The 19,226-nt window shown below is 35.2% G+C and overlaps 1 long non-coding RNA gene across 1 annotated transcript; it reads right to left on the bottom strand.

The window, feature by feature from the left end:
- Nucleotides 1–10,060: 10,060 nt before the first annotated feature.
- On the bottom strand, nucleotides 10,061–11,363 carry LOC138191156 (uncharacterized). Its single transcript, XR_011177466.1, has 3 exons — nucleotides 11,324–11,363; nucleotides 10,915–11,025; nucleotides 10,061–10,810 (listed from the first exon to the last, which is right to left on the bottom strand). It is a non-coding gene; the product is annotated as an uncharacterized lncRNA (long non-coding RNA).
- Nucleotides 11,364–19,226: the final 7,863 nt, after the last annotated feature.

Raw genomic sequence — 19,226 nt, forward strand, 5'->3', positions numbered from 1 at the left:
TACCATTCGTTAGTTGTGTGTGATAATTTTTATTTCCTCACACTGAACGCTGGTTTAACCTTGCTAATATTTCTTACTCACGGATACGAATAATGCATTAACGATGAATCGAACGCTTGTGACAATCGATATACCGTGGTGTACCTAGTTGGTCATATTTATTCCAGTCTGGTGAGTACCTTTGGGGATTAAACGTATCCGGGTCGAAAATGCTGGTATGAGTATTAAATTACATCTCTATATTTTTATATTAGATATTTTCCATCATATTGAAAAGTTTCTTCAATTTTTGTATCTGTGTACGTGTCTGTGTGATTTTCGAAGTAAATTTTTGTGGAAATGATTTTTCTGTATAAACATCTTGACAAGATATAATATTATTCGCATGAACTGATTTACTAATTGTAAGTGGCGCTTACACCTTAAATACTGCTCCGATTGAAATTGTCCTCAAGTTTAGCTGTGCGTATTTGTGAGGCACTGAAAAAGTTCGTCCTAAACCATTTCCCTCGTGAAACAAATGCGTCACCCCAACGCCTTATGCCTATATGTATTATGTATTCCGGAAACATTGGCCAGGGCAAATTGACTCGAGCAAATAAAGTCCTCTCATGAGACTTATTTCGCGGAGTATGAGTATATTCCATTTGAAAAACTGAACAAATTCATTCACCCCATTTCAAACATTTCCACCCGTCACCGAACAGGCTCAAAGTGATACGCTGCATGCAGTTAACTGCCTCAAACTATAGGTGCGAGTAAATAACAATGGGCTGTGGGGAGATGATCGTAATTTCCAAGCTGCAAGCACTCCCATGAAAGCCCTCAACCTCGTTTGTCTGTTTTCCCTGCATTTTTTCACGTTTCCGGCGCTCACTAAGCACCGTCGCTTTGTTGGCCCTAAAGAGGATCGATGAACGGTGTCTAATTGCGGATCCGCAATTTTTCAAATGACTCGTAAACTCATCGTGAAGCTGTGCGTGCGTCGATAAATGCTCCGATTTCATCAGGTTGGCTGGAAGCTGGACACTGCGTTTTGGCCCGGGGCAATGCGACGACTTTGGTCTGCGCATGACCGCCTAGGTATGTGTATGATAGGGTGCTCTGAAAATATACGGATTTTAGCATAATAACCAGACGGAATTCGAAATTATGCGAGTCGGAATAGAAATAATTGTTAAAAAATGTTTCCACAACGACATTCACAGCCCTTGCTCAACTGTTGGTATTCTATCAAGGCAACGTCCATTTTTTTCATTCTTCTAGTTTTTATTCAGTATTAATTTTTTATAGTATTTTATGTAAATTTGATTTTCCTAGTTGTTATTTGATAATAATTTTTCATATTATTTTATGTAAAATTGGCATACGTCGGAACAAAAAAGTAGTACGGCCGGGGCTAAGTGAGCCACGTCAAAACAATTCTTCTTCAAGGTTTTCTACTTGGCCTCGCAAAAAATTTTCTTTTACTGTACCCTAGAAAGTTGAATATTATCTTTAGTTAATTACCAATCAAGGAGAATAGATTCCTACCATTCGAATAACCCACCTGTAATCATGTTTATTATCAAGTGTTCCGCTTTGGCTGAAAAACTTTAGCTGCCAAGCCCTTTCTTGGATTAGTCTACGCGAAAAATTCATTTCATTAGTAGTTGCTTAAGAACGGTTGGAAAGAATAGAATATAATGCTGTTTGCATGTGTAGGTCTATTCATCAATATATTTCGAAAATAGTCGAAGTTAGATCACAAATAACAGTGATGTAACATTAATGCTCATTCCAGGCTTCAAAATGCAATAAAGTTATTACATGACACTAGCATCAATCGTGAGATACAGTTTTTACAACATTTTTCTTATTCTTAACTCAACCGAAATGTTCACTTTTTTACGTGAAAACCGGGACGAAAGTAGCTTATGATTCCCTTTTGTACTTTTTTCCCGCAAATTAGTTTCAGTTCTTCTTTTTAGTTTTATTTCTACTTTTTCAAATTGGAACTATTTCTTTCTGTATTATTAGTAACATTCAATAATATTGTAGTTTTTAGATCTATAAAATTATGACACATGAAAGAAAAAGTTATAATTATTTTTTATACAAAGAATGCCTGTATCCATTTTAAATACTTGATGTTATACATTGGTTAAAATAACTATAATAATTTGTGCTTTTACAACATTTTTTACTGCTTTTACTGTAACTGAACGTCATGACATTAACTACTGCACATTCAAAGTATTTATTTTAGGCTGGGGGGCGGTCAATCCCCCGTTCCGTCCCGCACGGCCAGTGGAAGCTTTGCCCTCTACACCCCCACCAGAGCCTGTGGCCCTGGACCCACTCCCAACAACCTACATACATATGCTACTTGTATGCATTTTTTACAATTAATTTTTTCATTAATAATTATTGTTCTGAATTATACACAGAATATTGAAAAAATATCGAGTTCCAATTTTCAAAAATCAACAATGTGTTCGGAGTTGAGTCGGAAATGAAGTCCTGTATGGAACACACGAATAAAAGTCGATTATTCCCTTGTTACATAATGTACTATAACAAATAGTCGACTTTTATTTCTGTGTTACATATAGGGCTTCATTTCCGACTCAACTCTGACAGTAATATTTATTTAAAACTTGGAACTTTTAAACTTACCGTGGCGTGGACGGTCTTGCTGGCAATTGTTTGCGCTCGCTTCTTTTGTTTTCTTCAAGGGGTTCGCTTCTTCTGGATTTGGATTTGCGGGAAATATGAAATAATATTATGCATTTTAGAGAAAAATATGCCACTTTCGTCGCACTTCTGAAATCCAAAAAGTTAACTTTATGGTTGAGTCGAGAATAAAAGGTAATAAAAAGATTTCGCTTGATATATACAACATAATAATCATATAATAATCAACATATCTATATCCGCGGTATCCCATGCCAAATCGACCAATTTTTACCTGAACTATTTTGAATTTTATCAAGACTTTTTGAAGTAACAGTAACGTTTCCATGTTCAAAAATGAGTTGAAAAACAATTCTCTTTATGGAATCACTTTGAAATTATAAGTATGAACTACACATCTTACTTGTATTTCACTATTTTTCAGAATTTAATTCGAAACAATACTTCCAAAATCACTTCCATAACATTAAATGGGGCTAAGTGGTAAAAATTTAAAAAAGTGACATCCTGACCGTATTCCGTGAATGAGATGACTGTGAATTCAACGAGTTTGAATAGGATTCAAGCGATACTCTTTCGCGAGGATTTTCTTCCTACTATCTACGACAAGTTTTTATGTTACAATTTTATGTCGCAATTCGTACAACGACGATGGAGGGACGATTCAGAAATCATACATACGTGGATTAAGACCCTTTTCTGGATGATTCCAGTGTGAAAACACGAGGCAATTAAACCACAGACGATTTAAGCCGTCCTGCACCCATCCCAATCCGTACCCCATCCCTGCAGTCATTGTTCCTTTCTTCCTCGTCACCGGAGTCCCTGGAGACTGAAGCTCGCTCGTTGCGGGCTCCTCAACAACCACAAGGGAATTACTAAGGATTACATGAAAATTCTATTATAGTCCGCCTTGCACAGTGGGTGCCGTCCCTCGACCACGGGGACTCTAAGGACACCAGAGTATTCAGGCTAATGTTACAAATCAATTCTGATTATTTACATATCTGACAGTGGCAACGAAGAGCTTTGCAGTTTTGTTTTATAAACCTGGTACTGGGAATGGTATGAGCATCTTCATTTATTACCGAATCACAGGCCATCTTTCACTGATTTATCTTGTTTTTCATCAGACGAATCAGGGAAATTCTGATCATTCTCGAAGAGAGTAGTATGTTGTCAGGGTTACCAATCCAAGCTTATTTTGACAAAGTGATATAGTGGGTATTACTAATATCGTCTTTTTTGCCTGAAAAATTCATGTGCCTAAACTAATAATCAATGAACCACTTGAGTTCTCTGACTTGTATTGAACCTCGTATTGAACTCACCATCAATCACCACATACCGTGACAGTCTCAGGACGCTGAACATCGAAGTACATATGCGCCAAGTTTTTAGTGTGTTTGGCATAGGCTGACCAACTCTGTATGGACAGGCCTCGGCTCAACTAACTTATTTTGCTGGATATGTTGACTCAAATTGTAGCACTCAAATTCTCAGCGCAACATAACCTCCAGATACCTTTCAATTTTGATGGCTAACGACTGACCGCAACTTGGAGTTGGTCAACCTGACAAGCAGATGAAACACTCAGCACAAATTAGTTGATTCTAGCAATGTAATCACATGATTAGGCACACATGGGCTAAGTTGTTAAATTTCCTGAGACCGTCATGGTATCTAGGTATATAAATCGAATAGTGCATATACGACAGTGAGTGATGCGAAGATTAATAATTCTCATTTTGTTTACTCATGGATTTTATCGCATGATGAAAACTATTGAAAAAAATCATTTTACAACCTTCCTTTCGAGCTTCCGTTCTACAAAAGATATGTTAATGATACTTCAACAGCAGTATGTCAGGACTAAGTACAGTTTCTGATAGATAATTGGTCAACATATTACAATGACAAGGAATAACAGGTAATGTTGAATCGGTAGACTCAATTAGTGTTTGGATTTGCAGCAAAGGTTGTTTCATAAAGATACCAGTGGGCACGGTTCAAAGTACTCCAGCATTTGCAAATTGGTCTTACAACATTTCGACATACTTATTTTAGAGAATTTCACTAGTTTACAAATAATATCAGGAAATTTCGGAATGGTTTGAACGATTTCAAGAGATTTTATGTGAAACAATTGCACAAGTAGTTCAATTATTTATCATGATTTCATAGGTTTCAAATGGTTTTACTACATGTTATCAAGATTTCGAACGATTTCACAAGCTTACAAATGATTGAAAACATTTTATGAAATTCCATTTCAAATACAGAAGATATCAGTAGATTGTGAATGATTTAATGAGAATTTATAGATTTCAAACGATTTAAAAGATTCTATGAGATTTCTTATCATTTGAAGCATTTAACAGTTTATTTATTTGGTTTACTCTTGCGGTAAGAGCTACTACTCTAGATTGCTTTTTGTAGCATACTTGAATGTTTCATCTTTCAATGCAGCATTGGTGCCTTGACAGTCAGAGCAGACAGAGAAACTTAAGAGATTTGATCGCACAAGAGTTCACAAGCTCGAGAAAGAAATCACAAGTTTTTAGCGGGGTGTTCACCAGATTTCATAAGTGAATAATCCCTTGGTTCAAAGCAACCATCATGCTCACATCCTGATTTGTATCATTTCTGTCGATGCATTTATAATAAGAACAATTTAGGTTTCTGTAGAAAAACATGCGAAACAACAATCACATATAAAATGAGAAACATGCAGTTAGTCACTAAAAATTTATACTGTAACACACCTCGGGGAAAAAAAAATTAATTTTGGTATTTAAGAACATAAACTTTACAAATATAGTCATATTATAATAGATTGGCTTTAGTTTTTATGTAATTGTAGTATTACATTCGAGATAACTCAATGTTTATAGGTGAATATCTTTTAATCTTTTGAGAGGCAGTGAGACGTATATGTCCTATCTGTTTAGTCTCAATCCTTTTCATCTTTCTAATGTATTTTTTCACTTTTCATACTCGCATAAACACTTTTTAGACTCTTGGGTGGCTAGGTCATTGAAATTTTATGCAAAATTAGAATGATTGATTTATTTATATGTTTGTTATAAGCAATTGACGTGAAAAAAATCGTTTTTTTTTTTTTAACCAAGACAGCCGACTATCTGAAATTTTGCAAAATTCGCGCCATCTTTAATTTCGTAATTCTGACTTTTGCATCGTAAACAATGACCCCAAAAACCTATAGATCGCCTATATTTTCTAAATTTGTTCAGTAAAAGAATGTGCCTCTCAAAGGGTTAGTCGGTTAGAGTTAGGAAAATTCTGTCTCAGTACTTCTTTATACAGCGTGAAATTTTTTACGGCTATTTAAATGGAAAATGGAAAAATAAAATAGGCACCTATAAATATCGATATTAAGAGATAATATTCGGCTGAGATATACTATTTGAGATGCTGTACTGAATTTTGATGCGCGTTTAAAAAAACAAAAAGATTTATTCATTCTGCAACACCCTAATGGCCCCTCTTTTATCTAAACCCGTGTTGCCTATTTTTTCAAGGCGAGAACAAGAAAGTGTGGTATTTTTAATATTTTTTTATACTTTTTGTCTGAATAAATTAGGTATAACTAAAGCCATTGATAGTATTTTTTCATAAGCTTTGAATATTAAAGAAAAAGGAATTGAATTTTCCATCTAAATATTGCTTTTTCGAGTCATATATAAAAATGTCGATAAAATAAATAATTGGAGCCAATTTCGAAAAACTACGCTTACTCCTAGGGTTGTTGATATCAAATCTTTCTTAGAACACTCAAATATCAAGGGCAACAAAATCACTGTTGACCAGTGTAATTGAATGATTATAAAGTTTGTAGTCTGTTTTACATGATTACAGGTGATTCAGTAGTAGTATTTTACTCAGTGTATATTGTTTAAAGCGAGATGTTGGGACTACAACAGACATGTCGCTGGAAAGTCAGTAGCACTAATAGATAAGTAAATGAATTTAGTGGTTGGCAGGTCAGTGCAAGTTGGTTCGGGACACTGAGAAATATATAGAGTGCCAACTTCGGAGTAGCTGTGAACCGTATTTTGTATCGGCACATTTTCATGTGAAGTGTAATGTTTGTCTGTCCAACGTTGTGAACTGCTAATCCTTTTTTTTCTCATGTCTTTTGTATTTGGTCAGCGCGATTTTTGAACCTGAGTTTTGCGAATTTTGATTGTAGACCATGCGGTCTGTGTATATGTGGATTGAAATTGACGATGTAAAGTTAAGAATGCAAATTACACAGGTCTGCAACAAAATCCTACTTCAAATGAAATATTACAGATATAAAGGTTTTAATTTACCGTATCTATATATGTTTTCCATTTTTTGCTGTGACGTATAAATTACGTTATATGATTTTTTTTATTGTACAAAATGTAGAATTCGTTGTGTTTTCTTTTTGCATTTACACTGCTTTCACCTATTTAAATAGTGTCTGTTTAAGTGCATACAAAACTAGTTCGAACTGATAGAAATACAAAGAAAGATATCATCTTAACGCTATTTTCACACCTCTGAAATGTATGTAGAGCCAATGTATGCGATTGCACAGTTCTGGTTGTGACTTCGTGAAAAGAAAGAAAACTACGCAATAACTAGAATTATACTAGTAGATATATTTTCTGACGATATTAATGTTTAAGCTTTTCAACTTTACAACTTTTCTTCATAAATATCGTTGCTATCATAAGTGTTTTATTATAATTTGTGAGCAAATATAGCATTTTATTGCAAAAAACATTACGTAAAAACTATACGTCGTACATATTTTTTATTACTATATTTCGATACAAGAGCATCAAATTTATTATAATTATATACAATAATAATGAGGAGAATCAAAAGTTTTTTTTTGCAGACCAGTGTTATATATACTGCATAGTATTATACCAATGTAAGCTCGGTTGCGAAATAACGGATGGTACGTTGTATGCAGATTATCGGTGCAAGACCACTGCATACATGGTAACTTATCTAGATCGATATGGATCTTTTAGCTATGGTATGAGCATGTGAAGATCTCTTATGGTAATTGTACGTCGATAAGTTACGGTTTTATCGGCTGCGACCTAACAGTAGGCGTAAAGTATTCGCAAATATGCACCATGTGCGCCAGTAGACGTGAAGAGTAATAAATTGTTGAAATTCGTGATTTACCGTGAAACAAATGATTTTAACAAATGATTTGACTCAATATAACGCTATCTGGAGACTACCAGAGAAACTAATTGGCAAAATGCTTGACTTAACGCGAAACAAACGATTCAAATGATTATAATGCTATCCTGACGCGCCTCGCACAATAAAATAACTGCTGGTGTGTCTTCACAATTCGCGTCACACCGTCATAGCTCTAGCTTTTAATTAAATACTTATTTTCAAGCTTTGAAATAGTCATTATGGAAGATCAAAGTGTAGACAGTGATGACTTTATCCCTTCGGAATCAATCCCGGTTGCCAATAAAAATATAAATTATATTCAATATTTACTTTCGTTCAATAATACTTTTTTTTATTCTCTCATTACGTTTTCTTCAATTTCTCACAGAGTATTTTTGTTTTGGTGGGGGTCTCACCCCCCGCGCCCCAGCTGGACCCCCTACCACGCCCTGAGCTTGCGGGTTTCCTTCTTCTATTCGTTTGAATGTGTGTTTTACCAAATGCTCTTGCTTCCAACCTTGGTTGCGTACTTTCCACGTACTACGACGAAAAATATTTTGTGTACTACAGCTGTAAAACTTTACGCCCTAGGTACGAAAATAGCTAGCTATTTCATCATTCTTGATAGGTAATAAATACCTAGAGAACCGATTTCGATCAGGCATTAACACTGAGGTCATATAGACCGGGAAAATAATTCTCCACTAGCTCTTGCCTTTAAAGGGGTGCACTAGTCGATTTCGACGTTGTCGTATATAATATCTCCAAATATGGGAATCCATGTATCTCAAATGCAAAAAAGGACTTAATAGCCCCATTCTATATGCAATTCTGAACATAAACACCTTAACGCATTTTCATTCGACGCAGAAATAAAGAAATGACATGAATTCTACGACTTCTACGTCAAAGTCGAAATCGGCCAACGCACCTGTGGCAACTTGGCGGCGATTCGCTGCCGCGAATCTCGACAATACCGAAAAATTTTTCACTAATCGTTAACCTTACGCATGTCCTTCGGTTGTTCACTGATTCCCATCACTTAGTTACCACTGAAATCTATTTCACCCATATCAAAACAGCAGCACGAATAGATTGATTGAAACTCGATTGTCGGTTGACCTCTATAATTATAGTGAGATTTTAAAACGCAAAAATTCAGTGATATAAGATGGCGACGCCATAAACTTTTCGGCTTGGCGCTGAGCCGGTGAGACCGAGCCATAACAGCACGCAATTTCTGTGGGTCTCGTTTGTTACACACGCACACCCATGCACTGCTCGTGTAATGAAATTCATATTAGTTCCGAATAACTTGTGAGGATCAGAATACGAAATTTGCACGTATAATTAAAATTTGTCATTGCTTACCTCCGACGAAAATACCTTTACCGACGCACAATTGTAAAGCGATAATGAAATCCCTTCACAAACTACTTTTAAGTACAATATTCACTATTCTGCTTTCGACTTTAGATAGAATGATATTGTCACACTTTCTGTCAAATATTAAGAATACATATTTTCCCTCCAATATTACGAAAACGAAGTTTGAATCGTGGAATATGTTAGCTAGGGGAAAAAAAAGTAGTCAAGGTTACTATAGATGCTTGGCAAAAAAACGAATCTGATGAGAAATAATGAATGATGTAGCTTATATGAAGGCTATGTGAAATGAAAGTATTGTAAAGTCATCTTATCTCTATCATGTTGCCACCTTGGTGCATGTAAAGAGAGAACATTGAACGCATAGTACCTAGTCATAATTCTCCGGTGAGAACCAGGTGAACCGTCTCGGTGACAGTTGCATTTTAGGAAAAAATTTGTTCTTCAACATTTGTTACCTATGAGTTTGACAACAGTTCTGGTACGAATACACACCATGAAAAAAGGCAATTCTTAAAACTTTTTTAAACGGAGTAATTCAAAATTATTAATTTACTGAGACAGTTCAACTACAAATATAATTACAAATATGTACAAGAAAATCTAAATTACCTGTTTGAAACTATTTAAATCAGGTAAAAACCTACAATGTAACTGTTTTGCCGGGAATGGTTCACCTTGTACTCTCAAGTCGGATTATGACGTTAGAAATGAGAAATGCCACACATTGATTACCGATTTTCGTATAATTCTTTGCTAAGCGAAATAAAATCGAATATATACATTAATTATTTTTTTTCTTTTTTTTTTATCTGAACTCCATTACATGATAGAAAAAAGTATGCACAAGTATTAATAATTCTTTCACTCATAATATTCTAATCAATATGAAAAGAAGAAAAAATACGAGCGATCGTTGCACATTTACCGTATGTCAGGCGACGTAAAAGTATCCGATACAAGTAAATTCGTACCGTCTGTCTTGCACTATCTGCAACTAGATACGATATTATATGGAACCTATTCTTCATTACTTATCTACGTGTACAGTAATATTCATTAATACCTACCCTTCGGCTACTTTGTGTTCGGTCCGAAACAAAAAACTTTCGCTTCTGTACTACGAATTATGTGAAAATGACTGGCGATGCAAAAAATATGAAATAATGCACTGCATTATTGAATATTACTGTACAAGGTGAGTTGTCATGTGAATTAGTTAGAAATAACTAAACAGATATGAAACAGATTTTTCATGGTGAGTCAGTTCAGCAGTTTGCGAAGATTTGTTACACAGAAACTGAATTTCTGGGTTTCAAATTCAACCAATTATCTCAAAATGACTAACAAAAGTATGAACTGGAGTGGTGCATGAAACTGTGAATTTTTAGAAAGAAGATTATTAGTACACATCCCATGTAATGAGTAAAAAATATTATGCTTCATGTAGCATGAGACTAGTGCGGGTCAGTTGTACTATCGTAGCAGATTCAGTAAGATTTCTTTTTTCTAAGTGAGGAGACTTACTTCTTAACAGGATCACCAAAGCCAACTGGAATGACCACATGATATATTTTTTTAAGTTTATTATTTACTTTTGTAATAATTGTGCTATTCAACGTTAAGTACTTTTATGCAATAATGCACTAACTATACCTGATTACTTAATAAATGTAGATTTCGTTGGTTGTTGATCATTTGTACATATATATTTATTATGAACGTGGAAAACGACGTTTCGGCCGGGCCCCGCCGACCATCTTCGATCTAGACAAAAAAAAAAAAATAAAATAAATGCGTAACTAAACATTTGTTTTTCTTCCAATTGATATGTCTGTTTTTTGAGATTACATTACATCTGATGTGTTAGTTAAGTTAAATTTACAATAATATGCGATACCGCCTATTCCTTAATTTTGAGGTTAAGCATGAACTATCATATTTGCACCTGTTAAATATGGCATGTTAAATTAAATTTGTACTACAATACACGTTACAAAAGGTGGTAAATGACTGGAGAGTTTAAATTGCAATGCAAGAAAACGACGGAAATGGATTAACTTACAATAAAATTGACGACCTTTAGGCTTATTGTTAGATGTTGTTACGACGCCCTCATTGAAGAAAGTGATTCAATATCGATCATACCCACAACCAAATTTTATCGGAATTCAGATGGTGATTTGACATTCAATAGTGGACTACGTAAGACTGAGATATAGGGGCGCCAAAATTCAAACAGAAGATTATATGATTTAGATTTGGATGATTAATTTACTAAAAACAAGAATAAGAAATTTTCTTAAATTCTGTAGCAACCATAGTATCGTACGAGGATCGTTGCACAGCATGATTTTTTACCGGTTGAAATACATATACGTCAAATATTGCATAAGTTATTAATAATACTAAGTATGCGCATGAATGCCAATTGAATATTTTACGTTAGTAATTAACCAAAGCTCCTTATGCCTAGATAAATGATAGTTTATTGTTTACTTAAAATGACTGTCCTTAACGCTTAGATGTTTATTTCATGGCTATCGAGGAGGAAAGGAAATCCACTCGCGATGATTAAAATGGCTGACCTTATCAATCAAGTTGAATACAGAGTTGAGTGCCAAGTCGAGTACATGTTTACATTTTAATCAGCTTTATGTCAAAAACATTTGAACTTAAATTGTAGTACAAAACAGTGGATGCGAGTCAGATAATATCAGAATAGAGGTAGCTTACGTTCTGTATGTCAGTTCTTTTGTTAACTATGTCGTTTTTGGACATATGGATCATTTCCTTGATGAGTCTTTTATGCAAGTTGTTGTCTCTGTCAACCATCTTAACATCATCAAAGTTAAAATTATATTACTCCACCAATGCTTGATGAACCAAAACCGATTCTTCGGGATTACAAGATTTTAGATTGTATTTACGATTGGCTATGCGTTTTTAACCCTTTCCCGTACTTTAACGAGTCTGCCTTGTGATGAAGATTTTGACCCAAACATGAATATGACGAGCCAGGCTCATGAACAGATAGTCGGGCCAAATATAAACATCACGAACTAGACATTGTAATATAACGGTCGCAATTGAATGTCAGTTCCTATCGGTACGCCACGAGAGTTAGTCACGAGTTACCACTTGGGTCCGATTTTCGTCGAGGTAAATGGTACGGAAAGGGGTTAAGATGTTGAGAGGATTGGCCAACATAGCATTTCTCACATTGGTTACATTCATTTTTATAAACGATGTAAGTTTGATTTTGCGTAGCAGTTTTGGATGTAAGACAAGTGAATAACTTGTTACGAGTGTTGGTAATTTTATATACGAGACGTTGATGTTTTCCTTCACTGATATATTTTTGATGTTTTGTGACAAGCCATCAATGAATAGAATAAACCTAAGACACGTTTGGTTATTGTTATTTATGTTACCCACATCGAGATCTGTACAGTTGTTATAACATTTGTGAATTTTTTGTGTTTGTATGTGCTTGATCAATTTCACTGAATAACCGTTCTTTCTGAGTGTTTCCAGTACTAGTTTTAAATTATTTTTCCTGAATTGAGCATCAGCGAGTATGTTCGGTCGGATAAGCCGATTGCTACACTTTTTTTTTAATTGCAGCGAGTGATGAGAGTGAAAGTTGATATATCTTCGGGTCCATGTTTCTTTCCGATAACAGTCGATCAATATCCTTCCTCTGTCATTAATTATCCAGGTGTCTAAGAAACTAATTTTGTTGTTACTGCGTTATTGCAAAAGCGTTATTGCAATCCACGAGTATATTGTGGATATTTCCAATATTTCATTAAAGATATTTTGCAATTTGTATATGCTTTTAAATTTTATCTATTGAACGTTTTACAATATCGCTAGAGTTTGACGCGACAAGTAAAAAAATAAAAAAAATTACCAATTCCACCAAATACGGCGATCAAATGTGGCTGAAGAAATTTTTTGGTAACTCAAATAATTGCGGTTTCACTTGATGACACAATGATTGTACCGGCATATTTTTATTGAATGAAGTGACATTTCTTAGGTTAAAAAGTATACTCGTTGCAGCAGATTTGATTCTTTTATTTGGCAAAATCAATAAATCTTTATTCTGTGTGTATGGCACGTATGAAAATATTTTCGATTGAGTTTGTATTACATGTTTATTCCTCAAACTGCAGTGAGAAATAATGAGTTTTTGACTTAGTTGCTAACCACACACACCCGACGAACAACGCAAACGTCCGAGTGATTCATTGGTCAAAGTGTAGGTACACCCCCAAATTTAAATTCCATATAACTGCCGATAAACGGCAGTGGGTAGTATCGAACAGATGTTACATTCACCCGATGTTCCAATTGACCTCGATCTTCCCCGCTTAGGTCCTCAGCATGAGGGTGAAAACGATCTTTTCTGAACAGCGCTTCGTAATTACAAGGTTACTACTTATTGTATGACATGCAATCACACCACTTTGACAAATTAAAAATGTAGTTTCTAACTTCACTCTGGAGGAAGAAAAAAATAGAGCGAGAACTTTCGAGCTTGGCTGAATTGTCAATCGCAATCCATATCCAACGGTTAGTAAACCAAAGGTTAAACCGGATACGGACCGACCGCTGGGCCTGTCGCCTCTTCAAGAACTGAGGGCTAGATGCTGGGCTGCGGACGAAGCAATTTTAATTAGGAAAATTAAGCTATTTATTCTGTAGTTAAGCAGTGCTTAGTCTTAATCTGAATACAAAGACGGCCGTTTATGGGCGCTGGTGCAGCTCCTGCGCCTCTGACGCGGCGCAGCCTTCTCTATGTATTCGTTTTCAAAAGAGGGCGGATGGCGATTTGGCAGGTTAATTGCTGAAGTTTCTTTATATAAAGAGAAAATTGCGCAGAAGTCTGATAAAGCTAATTATCCGTCACAAAGTTTATAGAACGGTACAAATTGGTGGATAATTCATATCAATCGATAATTCCAATGTTTATTCAACCGTTGCCGTCTGGCTATGTGTACACGGTTATTCAATTACTCTCAAATTTCGTACCGTGTCTCATATAAGCGAGTTTAATTAAATTTAACTGTCTGGAAAGCAACTCAGGCTGCGAGTTGTTTGCATGTAAGCAAAATGTAATAGGCGCAGACGCCCCCACGCAGCCCCAACGTGTGCTGTCCATAAACTTTAAAGCGAAATCGATCTATTCTTAAGAATAAACTTGAAAGTATACGTCAAAGGGACTTAAGACAGCGGGGGGAGCTGATCTCGGCTACAGTCCGGGGTTGAAGCGTAGTAAATGGAAAGGCATAATTTAGGCACCAGATGTAACGGGTGACAAATATAATTCACCGCATCAATCTACGGTTTCGGAGGGTCCAAATTCACGGGTGATTGGGATGTAAATAGACGTTTCCCCGATAGTTACCTTCTCTAAAAAGGAAGGGAAAACGAAATATACAACCACGACATACACTATGTCGTGAAATTTTCTCTCTGAGTTCTCACAATTTTACACAAATTTGAACAAACTGTTGTGATAATGAGAGAGATTTTCTATGGTTTTCTACATTTTTTCCCAAAATTGTGTATTTTCTGAAGTTTCATAATTTCTTAATTTGTCTGCAATTTTCAAGACTCTAAATAATATTAGAATATCCTGTCACAAATATTCTGTATCCGATTAAATCTGTTACCTATTAAATATATATTGATCAGAATATTGAATCGTCTAAAATCAACTGGTTTTAGTCTTTTGATTTCTCACAATTAGTGCGTTGTATGGATAGTGTATTAGATTGTGAAAGAAAAACGATCTCTGTTTGTTTATATTTATTTTGATTGTAGATTCTGAAATAGTGTGAATAAAAATGTAGTAATATTACATCGAAAGTTGCACAAAAGTTGACAAAAATTCGTGAAAAATTACCATTCTTTGATAAAAACATGTTAAAAGCTGAATGTGAATTTGCAGAATATTAAAAATAAAAAAACAATTCAAATATCACGACAGATACTTATTGTATGACCTAGATAATCAGGAAGATTTCTAAAAATGAGCATTGTTTCAGTGAAATTACATGTACTTCATGCAGAAGAATCATAGACTATCGTCTACGCCGTATAAATGAGGACAGAATTAACCCGTACGTCCACCACGAGGGCACTTCAAACCAAATTGACGAGGACAGCATGCGTTTGGGGATGAGCCGGCCATTCATTTTCATCTCACACAATCGTCGATTTTCGTGGAATCTGACTACATTTTGTAGCCATGATAATGGCCAACATGTACATACAAAACCACCGGCTGCACTCATCTGACTATTTACATTTTAAATTTGGTGCATTCTGAAAATGAGGTTAAACCGTATTCAGTTTCGATTTGTAAGTAACATCCTGCAGAAAAAAATATCAATAGCTGATTATTCGTGGATTCATAGTCCAATATTGAGTTTATTCGAAACTGTATGAGAAATTATACCTAAATTTTTTATAATTCAAAAGAAACATTCGCGGTTGATGATGTTAATATAGCATGAAGTGTGGATTTCTTACAATGAGTCGAAAAATATTTTCTATGAATAATTGCGGATCTACTTACGTTTCCGTGATTCGAAGTTTCTTTCTGCAAACTCATAGTAAAAACTATGCAAGCTTAAAGCTATACACGCAAGAATTCATCTGTGCACCAGTTTACTGATGAACATTGCAGTACGGAATGTGTGTGATATTTTATATTTACCAAAAATGATTACCGTATGAAGACAAAGAGTAGCTTGCAGCAACACGTAGATATTCTCGGTCATCTTAAAAATACCTAGAGGAAACGTAAAACTTGAAACTTAGTAACCAGAGCGACTGCGTATAGGCGAAATAATAAATCACTACCTGTCGTCAAGATCGTACCACAATAATATTCTCGTCTGCAAGACAGGAGAGCCAGCCTTACTCAAAACGAGGCATTAAATGTCAAACTAGTAATGTCGTCATGATGACTCGTAGCAATCACCAGTCATCAATCAGTTAACAATAACATTTTGCCAAACCTTCCCGAACGAATCACTACAGCTACAGTTTGAGATCTTCATAACCTAAAAAAAATAAACTACCTTTAAAACTCGTATTGATTAACCGAAGCTTGAGGTGGCCAGCCTGTAGGAAAAACCGGCAAAACTGAACGCTCAGTCGGAAGTATCACCATTTTCTCTCAGTATACGGGTTACTGCAAACGGCTCATCCGTATGACCTTCACGAGAGTCAAGTGAGTATATGAGCCATAGCAAGATCCGCGGCAGCGAATCGCCGCCAAGTTATCTTAGAGGCGAGAGGTAGCTAAGAATCCTTATCCGGCCTAACGAGTGTCCTATCTTTCTACGTATAAGCGTGTCGATATATTTCAGGAACGCGTGAACATTTTCAAATGCGACTTAAATCTCTGGAACTCCCGGCCGATATAACCTTGGTGCAAAGTGTGATCGACATCGGTCGAGTGCCATATTTATTAACTGTCAAAGATGATATCTGTTTAAGGAAAATATAACAGAAAAGATATGCAAAACTTCAACCGCAGTAAAATTATCCAAAATATTAACTGGCATCACTGCCCAACTAAATATATGGGTCAACATATAAAACGAGGAGTCAGTTACCTAATCAAAACCCATTAAAAGAGATAACAAAATGAATAATGGAGATGAAGTAACTACTTTAACCCGCAAATATAACAACAATGTAATCTACAAAGTCTGTTGGAAAAATAATTGGAAATAGAAGTTACAATCAAAACTGGGAAAATACTACAATAAACCAACGTTAGGAAAACAGTTTTGTGTAATGCGTATTATATTATATTATGTTGTACGAATAAATGGACGCATATCAAACACATCGGAATTTCATCTACTAACATTCTATCAGTTCAGGAAGAAAAAAAATTATCATGTAGCGAAAAATATTCATAAAGTTCCGAAGAATTTTAATTACTCGAGTAAATGTAGTTCTGTTACTTTTCAAAATGTTTTTAGTTGCAGAAAAAAAATAACAATTTTCATTTGATTGTACAAAAATGGTTTTGATTCAAAACAAACTTAGCACAGTTAACACAAAAGCTGGTACTACACTACATTAATTACTTCCTCACATCTGTTACCATATTTTGTCTATATTTCATAGCGATTGGTCTAAAATTCTGATTCATCAGCAATATGATCATAAATCGAGGAAGTTCATAAGCATCTCATGAATAATCTAACGTCAGTCACAGTTGTTCACCGCTTCTTGTCTTTTTATTTATTAGAATGCGTCTCACACCCTGAATCAAACTGCAATATTTCGAATACATCTTATTTCAGAAAAATGAACATGAAACTGAATGTACTGTACCTTTACTTTCAAGTTGGCACAAATTCCCCGGGACAATATATTTTGAGATCTTGCAACGCAGATCTGAGCATGCGGCATATATTATTAATTGGTAATTTAGCGTCAAGAGATTAAACCTGTGTAAAATAGAGTTATATATTTAGACTGACAGATTTTAGCTATATTTGTTGTACTTTCTCGTTGAATAAAATGTGTAAAAAAAAAGAAAAAAAAATCCCTCTATCGTTTTTACGTCGCAATGTATTGTTACCCCAATTCGATCAGCAGTATTGCTATTTCGCGTTCTCATAGTGACGGTCATAAGTCATAGCAATGATATCAACTATAAATACTGCGAATGTCAACATATAGGTACAAAAGTTGTGGTTTTATGGTGTCTATATTAGTAGTAGAACAGTACCATTGCCGCATACTTACAAAAAGTAATGAAATTCAGGCAAAAACATCCGAAATGTAAAAAAATCCACCAAGTTACCAAAACCACATCACAATAAAAGTACAAGAACAACTTAGGTATTGCCAGTCTTTGTCGTGAAATCAGGATAGAACCCCAAGCCCAAGGATCTCGCAGCAAGTAGGTATATATCGTGAAGTCGGACATCGGTTTTTCATGTAGTGATATCGAAACATCATTCCAAGAGTTATGTACTTGGCGGGCACATTTTTGAAAATCAATCATGAATGCTATAGCTAAAGTGCGATCACGGACCCTAATCTGTCGCATTATTACCGTGGAATGATCTGGAACTATAAATTGTACATGTTCTTACAGCGTGAGATAATACTTATTCAATCACACGAAACAAAAACTCGATGCTGTATGCAAAAGTCATGCTTGAATACCTTACGTGGCACAAGCAACAAAATCTTTAATTTGTACAATTCGCCTGATCAAGACCTTGTCTTTACTTGTTTGCTACAAAATATTTTGATTCTTACTCACTTTGCCTGAATTTACCTATAATTAGTATGCATTTTCCGAATATCGTTGCGCGTTGTTTACACTCGCGCATATCGATATTTGGCCTGCATTCAACGGCAATTGATACAACAGAAAGAATTGTTGAAATGCACCTATCCAATCCGTAATTGACAACACGATAATCTGTTCGAAACGAACTGATTAATTGACTCAATCCGATTAAGTCTTCAATTTCATAAAATATGCATCTTAGCTGCAAGTGGCAGAAAGAAACCATTTCAAATAGGATACGTTTGTAATATTGAACAAGCTGTTATCAACCAGTCGTGCAAATGAAAAATTGCTTATGTTCGATCTTAGAGACGACATTATTACACGGGATCACACACAACACGAAGAAGTATAATAATTCCAATAATAAATACAAAGTAAATGTGCCCACCAGGTACGTAGCTCTTGGAATAATGTTTCGATATCAATACACGAAACAGCGAGGTCCGACTTCACGATGTATACCTACTTGCGGAGAGATCCTTTGGTTTGGACTTCTTACCTGATTTCACGACAGAAACTGGCAATACCTAAGCTATTGCTGATTTTTATTGTGATGTGGTTTTGGTAACTTGGCGGATTTTTTTACATTTCCGATGTTTTTTCCTAGATCAGATACGTC

The sequence above is a fragment of the Neodiprion pinetum genome, chromosome 6, assembly GCF_021155775.2.
Source record: "Neodiprion pinetum isolate iyNeoPine1 chromosome 6, iyNeoPine1.2, whole genome shotgun sequence".
Classification (NCBI taxonomy): domain Eukaryota; kingdom Metazoa; phylum Arthropoda; class Insecta; order Hymenoptera; family Diprionidae; genus Neodiprion; species Neodiprion pinetum.